Source organism: Salvia splendens, chromosome 2 (genome assembly GCF_004379255.2).
Source record: "Salvia splendens isolate huo1 chromosome 2, SspV2, whole genome shotgun sequence".
Lineage (NCBI taxonomy): Eukaryota > Viridiplantae > Streptophyta > Magnoliopsida > Lamiales > Lamiaceae > Salvia > Salvia splendens.
The window spans coordinates 38,030,681-38,046,647 of NC_056033.1; the positions used below are offsets into that span (position 1 = coordinate 38,030,681).

Genomic DNA, 15,967 nt, shown 5'->3' on the forward strand with positions numbered 1-15,967 from the left:
AGCTGCGTTTACCAAGAAACTTCACAATGGCAACTAGTCTTAATAAAACTTGCCTTATGCGTTCTTGCTCCCTCTTGATTTCTTTTTGTATCTCTTTGTCAATTGTTTCATCTTTGCCCATTCTAGCTCTAAGTTCATTCCAAGTATTCATATTGGTGATATGCTCCACACTAGTTTCATGATCTTTCAGTTTGTCAATGATATGCTTCCAATCTCCAAACCCATCATGTGCCAAAGAACTTTTGCAACTTCTTGAGTTGAAAATCTTACAGCAAAAACAGAACACTTTATCAACATGCTTGGAATAAACTAACCATTTTCTGTCACGCACCTCTCCATTTTTCATTTTCCTAGAGTAGTGGGCATATGAAAAATGTCTTGCGTTGCCATCCTTGGGGAACACAATATTTTCTTCTCTAATAGGACCCTTCTCCACTAATATGTCTCTAGCTTTGTTATCAAGACTATTCCAATTTCTTGGATCATAAATATCCGTGGTATAAACAAATTGTTCATGACTACTAGCAGGTTCTGTAGCAGGCTGGTCATGATCACTTACATAGTTGTCATCATTATCCTGCATCGGGACCTCATCTTCTAAATTAGGATTAGTTTGCTCCTCCACAACAATAAGCGCCAACTCATCTGGGTTTCTGGACGTGCTTGTACTTGTTCTGTTTGAAAAAAATCTGTCCATAGCTCCTCTTTGCGATTCTATCAATTCATCTACTCGCTTCCTCTTTTTCCTTTTTTCACTACCTGATGCATACTTCCTTGTTGACATGATCTTGCTAAAATTTAGAAGAAAAAAAGAACTGATCAAGATCAATTAATCAATCAATCGGTGTTGAAGCCAAAAGACATGAACGTACTAGTACTACATGTCTACTGTCTACATACCTTCTTGACTTCTTGTGTTCCTTAATCCTTGCTGCTTGGTGACTTGTGTTTCTAGCTGCTTGATAAAGGCTCACGATCACGATCGGTGGATGAGTAGCAATATCAAAACAGAGAATCTGGATAGCTGACACAAATAACAAGAGAAAACAAATAAACAGTTATAAACAAACAATCGAAGAAATAAACAGTCGACTACGCCCAATCCTGTGAAAATATACCCCAAAGCCAGGCGATCGATCAAACAAATCAAAATACAACAAAAAAGAAGAGTTTTACCGGTGCAAATAACGGGGGAAAGGACCACAATTCCACAAACGAGCTCAAATAAATCAAAAGAGAATCGAATGAAGAAAAAATCGAATTTCAATTGCATACCGACATGGCGACATGACTCTTGAGCGAGAGATATTCCAAAGCATAAAATTAGTTGAGGAGCGAATTGTAGAGAGAGAAAGGTAGAAAAGGATATATGGGTTTACATATATAATATATATATATATATATATATATATATATATATATATATATATATATATATATATATATACCTGAGGCTAGGGAGGGGCCCTGCAAATTTGGGGGCCCAGGGCGGCCGCTCCACTTGCCCCCCCTCAGGCTGCATATGTGGTCTTGATTTTGTAGTTTTCTATCGGAGAATAAGTAAAGTTGCAAGTGATATAGTATAAGAACTACCCCTAATTCTATTAGAATGAGGCTTTTGAGAAGTGTCCTAATAACAAAAGCTTCTCCTCACGCACATCATATATAGACGGATAACTATTATGCGTGTGACAATAGTTATACTTAGTTTTGTGTAGATCAATTTGGTAAAAGAGGAAACTCAAACGTAAAATTAACAGTGTGCCTATTTGTGCATGGCGTCGCTTTCCTAGCAGTCATTATATATCCTCTCTCTCTATAAATATATAATTAATATATATATCCGTTAATGTTCTTTAAGTCATGTGTACTTGTTGGCCACTTGAATCGAGAAAAGAGAAAGAATGATGAATGATCGTTGCAGACAAGAACGCGTGTTAATTAATGTGGATCCTTTAAATAATCGTCTTTTAGAGCAATAATGTTGAATGTTTGTTCAACTAATCTTTTAAGCCTCTATACTTATCTGTTTCATTAATGCTTTTACCTTCTTAAATCGAATACTTATTCACCCCTTAGCCTTAATCTGCACGTTCGCACGGTGTCCATTGAGATAATTAAGAACATTATTAAGTATATTAAGAAATAATGAGGATTTTCATGTGTGAGTTAGAATGAACATTCATTGGGCTTCTCCCCACACAACAAAGAGATAAAATACTATACGTAATGACTTGCGATGTGTGTTGGCTTAGAATAGAGTAAATAATGTCTGAGGCCAAAGAAAGTCTCGGGTTCGAGTCTGCTATAATACGGCTTTTAAAATTTTATGTTCATTTTACTTATAAAAAAATAAAGAGATCCACGTCGATTTTGGACCTGCTCTACTACATTGTAAAAATGAGTCACTACAATATGGATGAGGTTTTTTTCAATCAGTGTCATGCTATTGGTTAGTTAAATCTTTGATGGCCTCACTTCTTTAGATTTTACATTGTATACATACTTTCAGTAATTATTTACTATATATGAGTTCATTTTTTTCAAATAACAATACTCCTTTTGTACATGAATAGTCTTATTTTGGGATGTCCACAAAAAATTATATTATTCTTAAAATGAAAAGTTTTTCTCTCATGTACTCTTTTCGCCCCATTCTAAGTGAACCGTTTTCATTTTTGGTATGTTACACTCTAAATGACACATTTCTAAAAATAGAAATATCACTCTCTCTATTTTTTCCCTCTTTCTTACTTTTTTCTCTTGCTTAACTCACAAAAAGACATACATATATAAAATCACGTTCCTGAATAGAAATGCTCCACTTAAAGGAGGACGGAGGAAATACTTTACTTACTTTTTACCCTCTCTCTCATATTTTATCCACTTTTTCTCTCTTTCTTTTTCACTTTATCCACCTTTTCTCATTTTCCTTTTATTTTACTGATTTTTTTATTAAAATTCGTGTCATTCACTAAAGCTATTTTTTTATAGATGGAGGGAGTATAAAAAGGTTAAGCACACAATATGAATAAATTAATGTCTCCCGTAAATTAATATGAATAATTATAGATAGGTACATAGTTTTAAAAGAAATAATAAAAGATTCTGAAATTCTCAAACTCGTAGAATTGATTTTAATGACGAAACGTGGCCGATGGTTAGCACTTTAAGAGAATATTCAGTTCCATTTCCATTAGTAAAGCTGCAACATTAGTTAGCCCACTTTTTCACCTTTGGGAGCATGAAAATCTGACAAAAGGAATGATCTAGATAAAAAATACTTTGTTAACTAGTTCTTGAAATATGATTGTACGGGATATACTATAAAATAATGCTAATCAAGAATATTAGGAACGACATTAATTTTATAATATTCATTTGACAATGTACATACATTCCTGGCTCTCAATAGCTGTCCACTAATATGTGCTTAGGGATCATAATCATGTTTATAATATTGTCTATGTTAAAATAATTACTGCTACTATTATTTATATTTAAATACTTTTAGTTCACTCAAAATTTAATCAAATTCAGACTAATTTCAATTATTTTACTAACCTTGCTACTGTAATGTAAATATATAATCACATGTAGTCAAGGATAATGAATGATTAGAACTTTCTTAAATGAAACTTGCAAACTATTCAGAAACTTGATTTTACAATTCCATTGTAAATAACTTTCTTTTGCAATCATGAGCTTACATTTAGAAAATGATTGAATAGCTTCAGTTAATTAAGAATGTTGGAGGAAAGTTCCATGCATATATGATACACATTTTGGTGAAGATTGCCGATGAAAATTAAATAGATGCATTGTACCACTTTTGCTTCCACAAAATCATACTTGTCCATATGCATAAATACAAATTATCAAATATAAGTGGGGGGCAAACGTGACAACCCGCTTAACTTTAAGCAAAAATAAAAAAAAATTAAAGAAAGTTTTATCAAAAACTCAAATTAATTTATTCTCTAATTACTTCACAATTAAAATACTTTTATCTTTCGAATTCACTTTTATTAATACTATTATATACTACTACTCCTAGTATTCAATAAGCTTTTTCCCTTCCTTTGTTGTACAAATAAATGGCTAGAGAGGTCAATGCCCGAGGTAAAAGGTCTCAGATTCGATTCCTTCGTGGCACGACCTTTAAATTTATGTTTATTTAACCATAAAAAAAAGTGGCCAAATTAATGTATAAAATCCGGTCAAACTCATAATATTATTAATTAATTGTTTGTTACACCAAAATAAAAGAAAACAAAATTTGAACGGGTATATATAGTGAAGCAAAGGTTGTGTTTTATTATTTGAGATAATATTTGGAGAAAATATTGATGTTGGAAAGTGATGAAGACATTTGGTGAATGGTCAAGCAGACAATTAGTTTGCACGTGGGTCCGACGCACGTGCGTGGGATGATTGCAGTGTATCTAGGGTTTGGAATATATATTTATATACTTCACTCAATCTAGAAGGAACATTATTTTTGTAGAGAATTAGAAAAAGAAATGAAAAACACTCACCAAATTAACCAAACTTGTTTCCAAACTGCCTTTAAGGCTTCAATAGATTAAGGACTAATGACGTGCTTAAAATTTGGAGTATAATGACTATTTTGTCCTGTAAGATGTATAAAATTTACCAATCACAACATCAAATGTGGTGGCAAATTTGATCTTGAATTCAATCAAATATAACTTCGGATGTGATTGTGGATTCGTTGAATGTATAAAGTGGCTATGTGATAATATGTTGCTCAATCATATGTGCATCACAATTAGTTGGATAATGACTTTTTCAATGGGTTATTAGCTTTTAATATCACGTAATTATCCAAAATATTACTATTTGTTGCAGACTTTAAAATTAGTAAATAATATCATTAATTTATCTAGGATTTTCAATTAGTAGAGTGGTGATGGGTTTCGTCTTAATTTAAACTGTGCGGTATTGAAATGGTGATTACATATCATTTTTTTTAATTAGGGCACTAACTCAATCACTTCATTGCCACACTAGTGAGATTATATTGGAATCTATCACCGGTCTACCAATTAGCAACCCTAAGTAAGTTCAGGATATTATTTATCAATTTTGAAATTTGTAAAAAAAATTAATAATATTTTAGTTGACTGGTGACAAATTCCGTCTTAAATCTTAATTTTACCTATGTGACAATGAAGTGGTGATTATGTGATAATTTTTTTTATTGATTAGGACACTGACTCAAATGTCACGTAATCATTACTTCATTGTCTCACTGTCTAAACTAAGAAGGAATCCGTTTCTAGTCAACTAATTGACAATCCTATATAAGTTCTTGATATTATTATTAAGTTTGAAATTCATGAAAACAAAGTAATATTTCATAGTATAATTGTATGATATTAACGCTAACAATCCTTTTTAAATTAGTTATTGATTAGAAGTTAAGTGGCATTCTCGGATAGAATCACACGCTTGCTTAAACATTACGACCACATGGAACATTACATCGACAAAATTAAAATAATGTGTGTCCAAAATCCAAATTCCTAAGAAACAGATAATTAATCTGCTATATATAATTATTTGGGCCCCACTAACGGCTCGTGAACAATGGGATTATAGACTTTCAATCAGCATTTTTCGATCCGACAACAAGTATGGTTAAAAATAGCCCATTGCTTAAGTTTGCAGACAAATATTGGGAGCTTCATTTTCAAGACTTTAATTCAATAGTTTGGTTATAATTAATCATCTCTAAAAACGCATCGATGTGTTTTAATTAAAACAAAATGTACTTTGAATGGGAGGCAAATCTTCAAAGTCCAAACCATAATATAGGGATTGATCATATTAATTATTCATTTCTTATACAATTAAGTATTGAACCAAATTAATTGAGTATGTCATTTCAAGTTGTAAAGAGGTAGTTACTTTGGAAAGCGATGTTTTAGTTCGTCATTATTAAGATTAATTATTGAGTTTTAAATTTGTGTAATCTAAAACACGTTGATTTGTTCAGTTCAGACTCATGTCATCACATACCACTCTTTAGAAGAATCAAAATAGAGTGATTTAATAAGACTTTATATGTGTGTTACTTAAAATGGAAAACAAATGTGTTAGAAGCTTGATCGTCTCTAAGTAAAATTGATTTCCAACATAACTGAACATCGATGTAATCGCCTTCAGCATTTTATTAACGATGCAAATATTATGACCTGAATTTGATATGAAAAATTAAAATAAAATAAGGACATTTGCTGCCAAGTTTGATTAGCAAAGTGGACTATATAGTGTTACAATGTCGTAGATATTGGAGTTTTTTCAATTTGCAAGATTATATCTCGAGATTAAAATATATATTTTGTTTGGTTCATGATATTGAATCTCATAACTTAATCCTAGATGAATAATTATGTGATAATTAGTCATAACCACCTCACTCCAACTAAAATAATCTCACTACTCAATCATGGCTAGATGTATTATCACATGATAATTAGTCATGTCAACCAAACAACACCTATGAGATTACGAGTGTGTACTATTAACCACTTTAAATTACTCCCTCTATCCCCAAAAAGATGGGCCCTTCCTTGGACGGCATAAGACGGGCCCTTCCTTCGAAGTCGGAACATTTGAGTTAAAGGTGGGGTGTAAAACCATCCAGCCACTCATACTTCTTAGTTAGAAAATCTCTATAATACTGATATTTAGCTCGATTTTGGGGTACAATGGTACCCCTTATTATGAGCTGGCTCCGCCACTGCGGTATATATATTGACTATGTTGGAGTAACTTATAATAGGATAATTATAATCATTGAAAAATAAATTATCATCTAAAGGAACACATATTTTCTTTTCTCTTTTAGGAGGTACACCCTCATTTGGTTTGTACTATATTCTACCTTACTCTCACAATATATTGTAAAATAGTCATAACTTGTAATAGGCTAGTTATAATCATTGATAAAATAAATTATCATCTAAAGAAACACACATTTTCTTTTCTCTTTTAGGAGGTAAAAGGCACCCACAGTTGGTTGTACTAAATTCTAGCTTACTCTCATAATATATTGTCATACTTTACAGAGGAAATTATTGACAATTGAAATTAAAAATAAAATATAATTACATATATCAGTATTAAGAAAGAATATAAATCACTATATAAATTTCATAAATCTCTCCTTCAATCACCAATTAATTTTACAATGAAATTTCATGAATTTCTATTAGAAAACTCCCAAAAACAAAAACACAAAGACAAAGGACTAAGTAAGTCCCCACCCACATGACTTTGTCTCAGTTAATCATTTTATTAGTCGAACTCTTTGTTTTAGGGGCATTAAATAAAGCTTTTTGGTTCTTCATTTAAACATTTTTTGACTTGAACAGTGGACATAATTAAATAATGGATTATATTATCTTTTTACTTTATTTTTAATGGGCTTCGATGTCCAATTTCTGTTTCGCCTTTCCGTTGGCCCAACTAATTAAGTGAAAACATCATATAAAATTGTGTTTACTTTTCGATTGTATACTCTATTTTACATATAATTCATATTTAATATTGTCTGACAAGATATAATGGTGTTGTATTAGGATGGGTCCATGTCTAAGCAAAAGTTATATGAAAATTAATCCCATATCAAATTTGTGAACTACATGATTAATCAGAAAATTATATTGTTTGATTAGTGGATTATGACAATGAAGCACTTGCGCCGAGTACATTTGTATAAATACATTCCTTGAAACAAGTAAAGTTATATAGATATACCATGCAAAATTTAATGTACTTTACCCTTGCTAATTTTAATGTAAGGTTAATTTTTTAATTTAGTGTGTATATATGTCTTATTTAATTGTATACCAGTATACAATAAGAATCTCGTTGTACGATTGTATTTATAAATATTTATCTATTTAATAGTAATATATGTGAAAACTGTGTGCATTTTTAGCAGTGGCAAAGCCACAGGGAGGGGGGGCCATGGTCTCCCATCAATTTATATATGAGGGAACATCTTTTTTGATCCACGAATTTTGCTAAAGTATCATTTTAGGTATGTGAACTTTGAAAATATTATTTTAGGTCCGTCAACTACAAGTTAATATTATTTGAGGTATTTTGAACTTTTTCCGGACGAAAATGCCCTCAAGGCCTTCAAAGGGCAATTTGGAAAATTCTTTCGCCACTCATCTTGCGTCAGAGACCTAGGGTCCAACAATTTGTAACGCCAAATTTTTATACTATTTAAATTCAATTTGGATGGTAATTGATCTTTATTCTGAAATTCATATAAATAATACTCTGAATGACAATCCAAATTAATAGCTATCTAATTTCAAAATAAATAAATTAAATATAATTCACAAATCACTTATTGTAAGTTCTTAAAATGCAGTTTAGATGTAAAAAATAAAATAAAGTATCAAGTCTCAATTCACTATTCCTAGATAATTGGTCATCTAATAATTGAAAAATTAACACATGTTTTTTACGGCAAATTTTAATTATATTTAAATTCAATTTGGATGGTAATTGAATTAAATAGTAGTAAAAAAATTGTTGGACTCTAGGTCTTTGACGCAAGATGAGTGGCAAATGAATTGTCCAAATTGCCCTTGAAGGCCTTGAGGGCATTTTCGTCCGGAAAAAGTTCAAAATGTCTCAAATGATATTAATTTGTAGTTGACGGACCTAAAATAATATTTTCAAAGTTCACGGACCTAAAATGATACTTTGGCAAAGTTCGTGAACCTAAAAAGATGTTCCCTCTTTAAATAGTTATTATATTATATATTTGTATATAAGTAATACAAATGTGGGTGCCTAGCGCAGGTGGTTGATTGTGCTCTCTGCCCTTTTTCCTATCAGATTTAGTGTTTGGATCCCTTAAGTCACAGTGTTCAGTTTTTTATATATTTTGTTTATTTTAGCTTTATAAAGTTCCTTTTATTTCGTTTTATCCTTAGTTTTTGTTCCATAGAATTCTAAGATATCCATACAAGTATCTTATAAATATTATTAGTAACTTCAATTTTAAAGTTATTTCGCACATATTATCCATCTTTCTCAAAGTCCCCCTTAGGTTGCATCAATTTTCGGCGAAGACAAAAGAAAATAATATCTCACAACTAAGAAGAGTAAGTTGGCATTCCCAACTTTAAAATTCTGGCTTTAGTACTGATTTTTAGTCGACATGTTACCAAAACTTAAAAAAAAGCAAAAACTGCAGTCTTAGATTTGATCTTCAGATAGGAATATATTATTGTTATTGCATTCTGAAAATGATATAATTAGCCAAAAATGGATGCACTTTAAACTTTTTCTTGGATACTACAACCTACATAGCTAGTCCATATAGCCAATAATTATCTATATCACTAAGCTAGGCATTAGTACCTAATTACGTCCATTATCATTAGACCAATAATTTGTCTCTAAAGTGAACATGATTAATATATTTAATGTTGAGACCGTTAATCTCAAGTTCTCAACCTTAAACCATATTGTAATTATCTAAATTCGATCGACATGGGCTATGTATATACTTGGTTACAAAATAGATTGCCTCCGAAAACTAGTTTAGTTTGACGGCTATAAGAATACATAGGTAGGTATTTCCAAAAAAAAACTTAGCTAATTTTTTAATTAAGTGACTATAGAGTTATAGAGAATGAAAAGTGGCTATGTATCGGTTTGCCCATGTATGATCCAACTTTAAATGGGCTTTCGTTATTTTAATAAGAGGGATAAAGAGGTAAGGATCCACTCTTTTATAGGCCCAATATTGAAATCATAAACCATGATTTTCGAATATTTTAATATACTATTCCAACTTTATCGCACTATATGATTTTTAAATTATATTTCTATTATAAAAGATAATCGTGATGTATTAGATAAGCCATCAACATTGTTCATGACCTTTGAAGTCCAATTCGAGACGCCAAGAGAATTACCAATTTCAATTTTCAAAGATGTGCTCAAATTCCCTATTTATAATTCTCTATATAAAATGCTTTTTCTCAAGAGTGTATGAAATGTAGCACATAATGACATAAATTTCCTACCGGCCTATTCAGAATAATCCAATTCCCAACTGCTCTTCAATTACTCTTCTATATTTTTTTGTCCTCAGTATTTATTTATTTAATCTTCATCTATTAAATACTCTCTCTTTTATGACATATTCCCATCCACCACTCTTCATTTAATGTTTCATTTCAATTCTACCAATTCATCTATTAATACTATAATAACACCACCCCTTACCAGCATTTATTCTTCCACTGATCAGGTAACCATCATTTTTCTCATAACTTCTACTCTTATTCCAAGTTAATATAATTTTCATAGATAAAACTCTCAATTTATGCTAGACTAAATAGTTATCTAGAATTGTTGAAAATTTTGCTATGATTACATCAACATTTATACTAGTGGGGGAACTAAATTATTGTAATTAATGAAAGCATGTTCCACATATCTTTGTGTAGTATGTGAACTAGTAGAATAAGGCATGAATTTAGCATGATCTTGATTTATATAGAATTTTGCAACCTCAATCCGTGGCACACAATGGTGGCCCTGGAAGGCCACCAAATGTGGCCCGGCCACCATTCGTGGCTCTCATGTGGCCCTCCGCAATGGTAAAGTAACAAAATTAACAAAATTAACAAGGGCAACCAAATGTGGCCCTCTATAAAAAAAAATTTTGTTTTCTTTTTTATTGTTATTTTTAATTTAATTATGTTAAATTTTAGTAGACTAATAATTTGGGAAATAAACATAATTTAATAAAGTTACGAATTAGAGTCAAATTTTCGTCGTACTATTGATAGGGGAAAATTCTACAAAGAAAATTTTTAAAAAACACAACATCTCCACCTTGCATTTTTTGTAGGGATTGGAAGTGTAATGAAGGGATTGGAGGTATAGAAAGAAGTGAAAAAAATGGAAATAGAAGTTCATATTTATAAAAAAATTTCAAAAAAAAAAGAATAATAATTCGGCGGCCCAGCCGCGAAACGCGGCCCGCTGCAGTGGAGGGCCGCGGCTCACACGGCTCAGCCGCGTGAAGGCCGCGGCCGCGGCTCGCCCTCGCCTCTCGGCTCTCTGCAATGGGGGGCCGAGCACCGAGCCGCGGGCCGCGGCTCCCCCATTGTGGACACTCTAAGAAACGGATGATTGATTGCATAAATATTAATAGTATACATAAAGTAGCTAAAGTCAACTAAGTAGCAAGCTGTCCACAATGTTCCCCACATGTTTGCTTAACCTATAAATTTCCGAATTCTTATAATCAATTTTTCTTACATTAATTCAACTACTTCTCCCACCATCAAAATTAGAAGAAGCATCGGAAATTCTATGGAGAAGACCGATGACAACAATGATTATTATGATTGAGATAAAGAAGTGGAGGAGTTCGAGAAATCCAAAGGCGGCGTGAAGGGCCTCGTTGACTCCGGGATTACCCAAGTCCTGAGGTTCTTCATCAGCCCGCCCGAGCCTGACGATGCAAATCCTGGGGCCCATGCCCACCTGGACGCCCTGATCCCGATCATAGATTTGGAGGGCGTCCGGGGAGGGCTTGATCATAAAGCAGGTGGTGAAATTCGAACCGCGTCACGGAAGTGGGGATTCTTCCAGGTAGTCAACCACGGAGTCCCCACTTCTGTGACGGACGCCATGCTCCGTGGGACGCGGGCCCTGCCCGAGCAACCAAGGAGGCAAAGCAAGAGCTTTACACCTCGGACGGCGCGCCCGACGTGAGGTTATACGCGATAAACGGGCGGCTCGAGGAGGGCGACGCTGCGAGCTAGAGGGACGCGTTCACTTGCAAGTTCACTGACGACAAGATCGACCAGGAGGTCATCCCACCAGTCAGCAGGTGTCTTACCAACTAAACTACGCTCTTAATGAATGAGAGTGTGTTTTTTTGGAATTTGGGTTTATGATTTATTGTGTGATGATGCAGGGATGAGATAATGGAGTACATGAAACATATGAAAGTTCTTTCTATTTTTGTTCTAGGCTACTAATAGAATTTTATTTTAATAAAAGAGTGTAGTTTTATTCCGATTTAGGGAGTGACGCATAACTGTTATGCGTCTTTATTAATGAAACGCACAACTCTTATGCGTCTTCGGTTAGTAACGCACAACCATTATGCGTCGTTAAAGACGCATAACCCTTATGTGTCTTAGTGTAATGACGCATAACCCTTATGCGTCTTTCAGTCAGGTTTTAACAGAACGCAGAAGGCAGAAGCAGCGCACAGAATACACTTTCAATTCTTCTCTCGGGTGTAGGCGATTTCTGGCTATTTCTCCATAAGATCCGGTAATTGTTCTTCAATTTAGCTACATTCATCATTATTCATGTTTATTTTGCTTTCATTTGTTAGTTTTACCCAATTTATTAAATTAGGGCTTGTAGGAAAATTGTCCGTAATTGTTGTGTTGTCGGACGTTGGGGGCGAGCAAGGAGTTGTTGGGGGTGATGCAGTGCATGGAGTCCAGAGCCTTTGTCCTAGCGGCAAGGAGCTTAAACATTATTGCATAAGGTGCCGAGTTTGAGCCCTCTTGACATCAGTTGTAATTTCCTCCTATCTATAGTATAAGAGTTTATTTGTAATTTCCTTCCTTATATAGGAGTTTTTTTTTAAAGAGATGCAGTGCATGGGGAGCGAGTATCTCACGTGCCTCTATTATCCGGCCTCGCCAGAGCCGAATAAGAGTTTGGCCACGGTCACGCACTCTGATCCAACAGTGCTCACGGTTTTACTGAAGGACGACACTGGCGGCCTGCAGATAAAACACGATGGATGTTGGATCGACGTGCCGCCCATGCCAGGGGCTCTCATAGTCAACATTGGTGATTTCCTCCAGGCATGGAGCTTCGATTTATAGATTTGATTGGAGTAGTGTATGGTAGTTTGGATATAGTTAATGTGTTAATTGATTGAAATTCCCGTAAGTAGTTTAATTAATGAATGGGGCAAGGGTAGTATATAAAAATTGGAATTATATGGGTTGACTTACATTAGGGAGTAATAAATTAATTCGTTGTATTTGAAGCTCATAAGCCATTTATTAGGCGTAATTAGAGTGTTTTTGTCGAAACAATATGTAATGTAGGAATAGATCTTGTATATCCTCTTGGAGTCTTGGCAAATAGGTATTGTTTTAGATTTGGAAATTGATTGGAGAATTTAATTTTATATGTGTTGGATAGTTTATATCTAAGTGTTTTGGATCATTAAATTGCAGATTCGTTAAAGAATTGAATTGTTTGAGATGAGTAGATTTAGTTTTGATGGCTATTGGTCGAAGAATAAAGATGGAGTATTAATTGAATAGATTCCACGATTCCTTGAACAATTAAAATTTCTTTTTAAGTTGTGAATTGAACCAAACAAAATTAAACTTGCAAGCATAAATTTGGAGATAGATGCTTGGTGACTTAGTGTTGTCAATTTTAAGTATATTTTTAATATATACGAGTAGGAGGTGATCAATTGTTAACTCACTCCCTAGTTGCTAACTACAACTAATTTAAGACCATAGGATTTTAAAAATCTAATGGTCTAAAATTTGCCACGCGTAATTTTCGTTTTTATTAATTAAATTAAAATAGATAAAAAAAACTACAAAATTAAGGTTTTGGATGGAAATGTCAATATAGTGTTTTGAAAATATCAACACAATGCTTTGAGAATGTCAACACATTGCTTTAAGAATGACATTCTACGTGTATTATATTGACATATTTTATATACTATATTGACATTTGTTGTTGTACGAAAAAAATTAAAAATTTTCAAAAAAAAATTCAAATTGTGACATCGGAACATATGCTAGTGAGATCTCGTTAGAATCCTTATGAAATTATCTTTAATTTTATATATGTTGTGCGAAAAAATAATTTAAATCGATAAAGTTATATGCGTTTTAAAGTTATGTGATATTTTTCAAAAGTTAGTTACAACTAATTTGTTGTAAATTGACCTTAATATCCTTATTGACTTTTTTTGTTGATGTTATTGATATTGATGATCTAGGCCTTTGATTTAAATATCTAAGGGCTATTATTTAATTGTAATTTAGCAATTACGTATTGAGTTAGCAATATAACACTCCCCATACGAGTAGTATTTATTTTCATACATAAAAAAGATAGAACTAAACTAAATTCCCGAGTAATTAAAGGTAACACTAAAATATAAATTTCTCTCAATACAACAATTAAATATATATTTTTTTTATCATATCGTTTTAAATATGTGCATGCATGTCTTCTTACCGATCTTATTAGATTGGATAATTTAAATTTTAGAAACCCTGAAAGGAAGGATTGGAACTTGAATAAAACCTATATCACTCGACCAACACACACACACTCATGTGCAGCTGAGTAATGACAAATTCAAGAGCGTGGAGCATAACTCATGTGCAGCTGAGTAATGACAAATTCAAGAGCGTGGAGCATAGAGTGTTGAGTAGGTCCAAAGTGAGCCGAGTCGAGTTTCTGTTGCTTGCTTGCTTCTTCCCTCGTGGTCAAGAAATGGCCAACATTTATGCACCTATTTAAACAAGTCATCTCTCCAAATAATCCACCTATGACTATAAACATGTTAATTACATAGATTTTGTCACACACTACCAAAAGAGAAGCTCACGAGGTGGCCATTCTGCCCTTGCAAATTACAAACTCGACAATATTAATTGATTAAGGTATGTTAAATTCATTGATTCGTTGGTTTGTAATGATTAATTTGTGAAAAAATTGTATATCCTTTTCTTCTTTCTTCACTATTTGTTGTTTGTTTGGATTGAAAGAAGAAGTTGATTTATGATAAAAGGGTTGCTTTTGCCTCAGCTGTTCGGTTTTCTTTCTGTGCAAAGAGTAATTCCTAATTACATCAACGGTTTTTGTATTGTTTTATTTAATCGATATAATTCAAATATTAGGGACAAAAGGAAGTGGTCTTTTGATATATGATATGCTTAAAAATAAAATTACTCAGCAGTTTGAAATTTAAATAAATATTTCTTATAATTTAAATATTCATTACTACTAAATAGATACTCCCTTCGTCCCAAGATAAGTGATGCAAAACTTTTCGGCACGGAATTTAAGAAAATGTGATTTTGTTAGTAAGTGGAAAGTGAATAAAGTAGAGAGAAAAAAAAGTAAGAGAGAGAATGCCAAAAAAGGAAATGGCGCAGTGAGTCGCTTATCTTGGGACAGAGGAAGTACTAATTTGGAGTTTAAGCCTTTAAGATTATTTATAGCCTATATTGTTGTAACTGGATATATTTAGGCCCACTAAACTAAGCTTCATATATTTGGGCAGTTGGGCTTATAAAGATACATGTCTTGGAAGATATCAAATGGTGCAATATTGTTTGAATGATAAAGATTTAGAACCGATGACGTTGTTATAATTTTTTCCTCAGGGGATCAATCCTACTTACAAATTACAATAAAATGTAAAGAATAAAATCAATTTTGTAACAAATAAAATTATTATTTGAAGTAAGTACATACATTGAATTGTTAAAAAAATAATAGCTAGACATTATATTTTCCGAATAAGTGGACTTCACACTCCATTTAAATATATTAGACTCATATTTCATTATAAAATTAATATACATGAAAGTAAAACTTACCTTCTATTAATTTTTTTCACTCATTTTCTTTAATACTATTTCATAAAATGTGTACTAAGTCAAAGCGAGGATTTAAATTGTGGACAACAAGAGTACATTTTTCTTGTCGCTATACAAATTGAACGTATGCCATTTTGGGTCAATTTTGAGAAATAACATACACAAGTAGTATAAGGTTTGTGATAGACCGATTTTAAAATTTGTGAGATAAATCAAAATTAGGCCATAGTTTGTAAGAACTTAGTAGATTTAGGAATTCAAGTTTGTAT

At 32.6% G+C, this 15,967-nt stretch overlaps 1 pseudogene; it reads left to right on the forward strand.

The window, feature by feature from the left end:
* The first annotated feature begins 11,388 nt into the window (after nucleotides 1-11,388).
* LOC121779563 lies at nucleotides 11,389-14,751 on the forward strand (annotated as a pseudogene).
* Nucleotides 14,752-15,967: the final 1,216 nt, after the last annotated feature.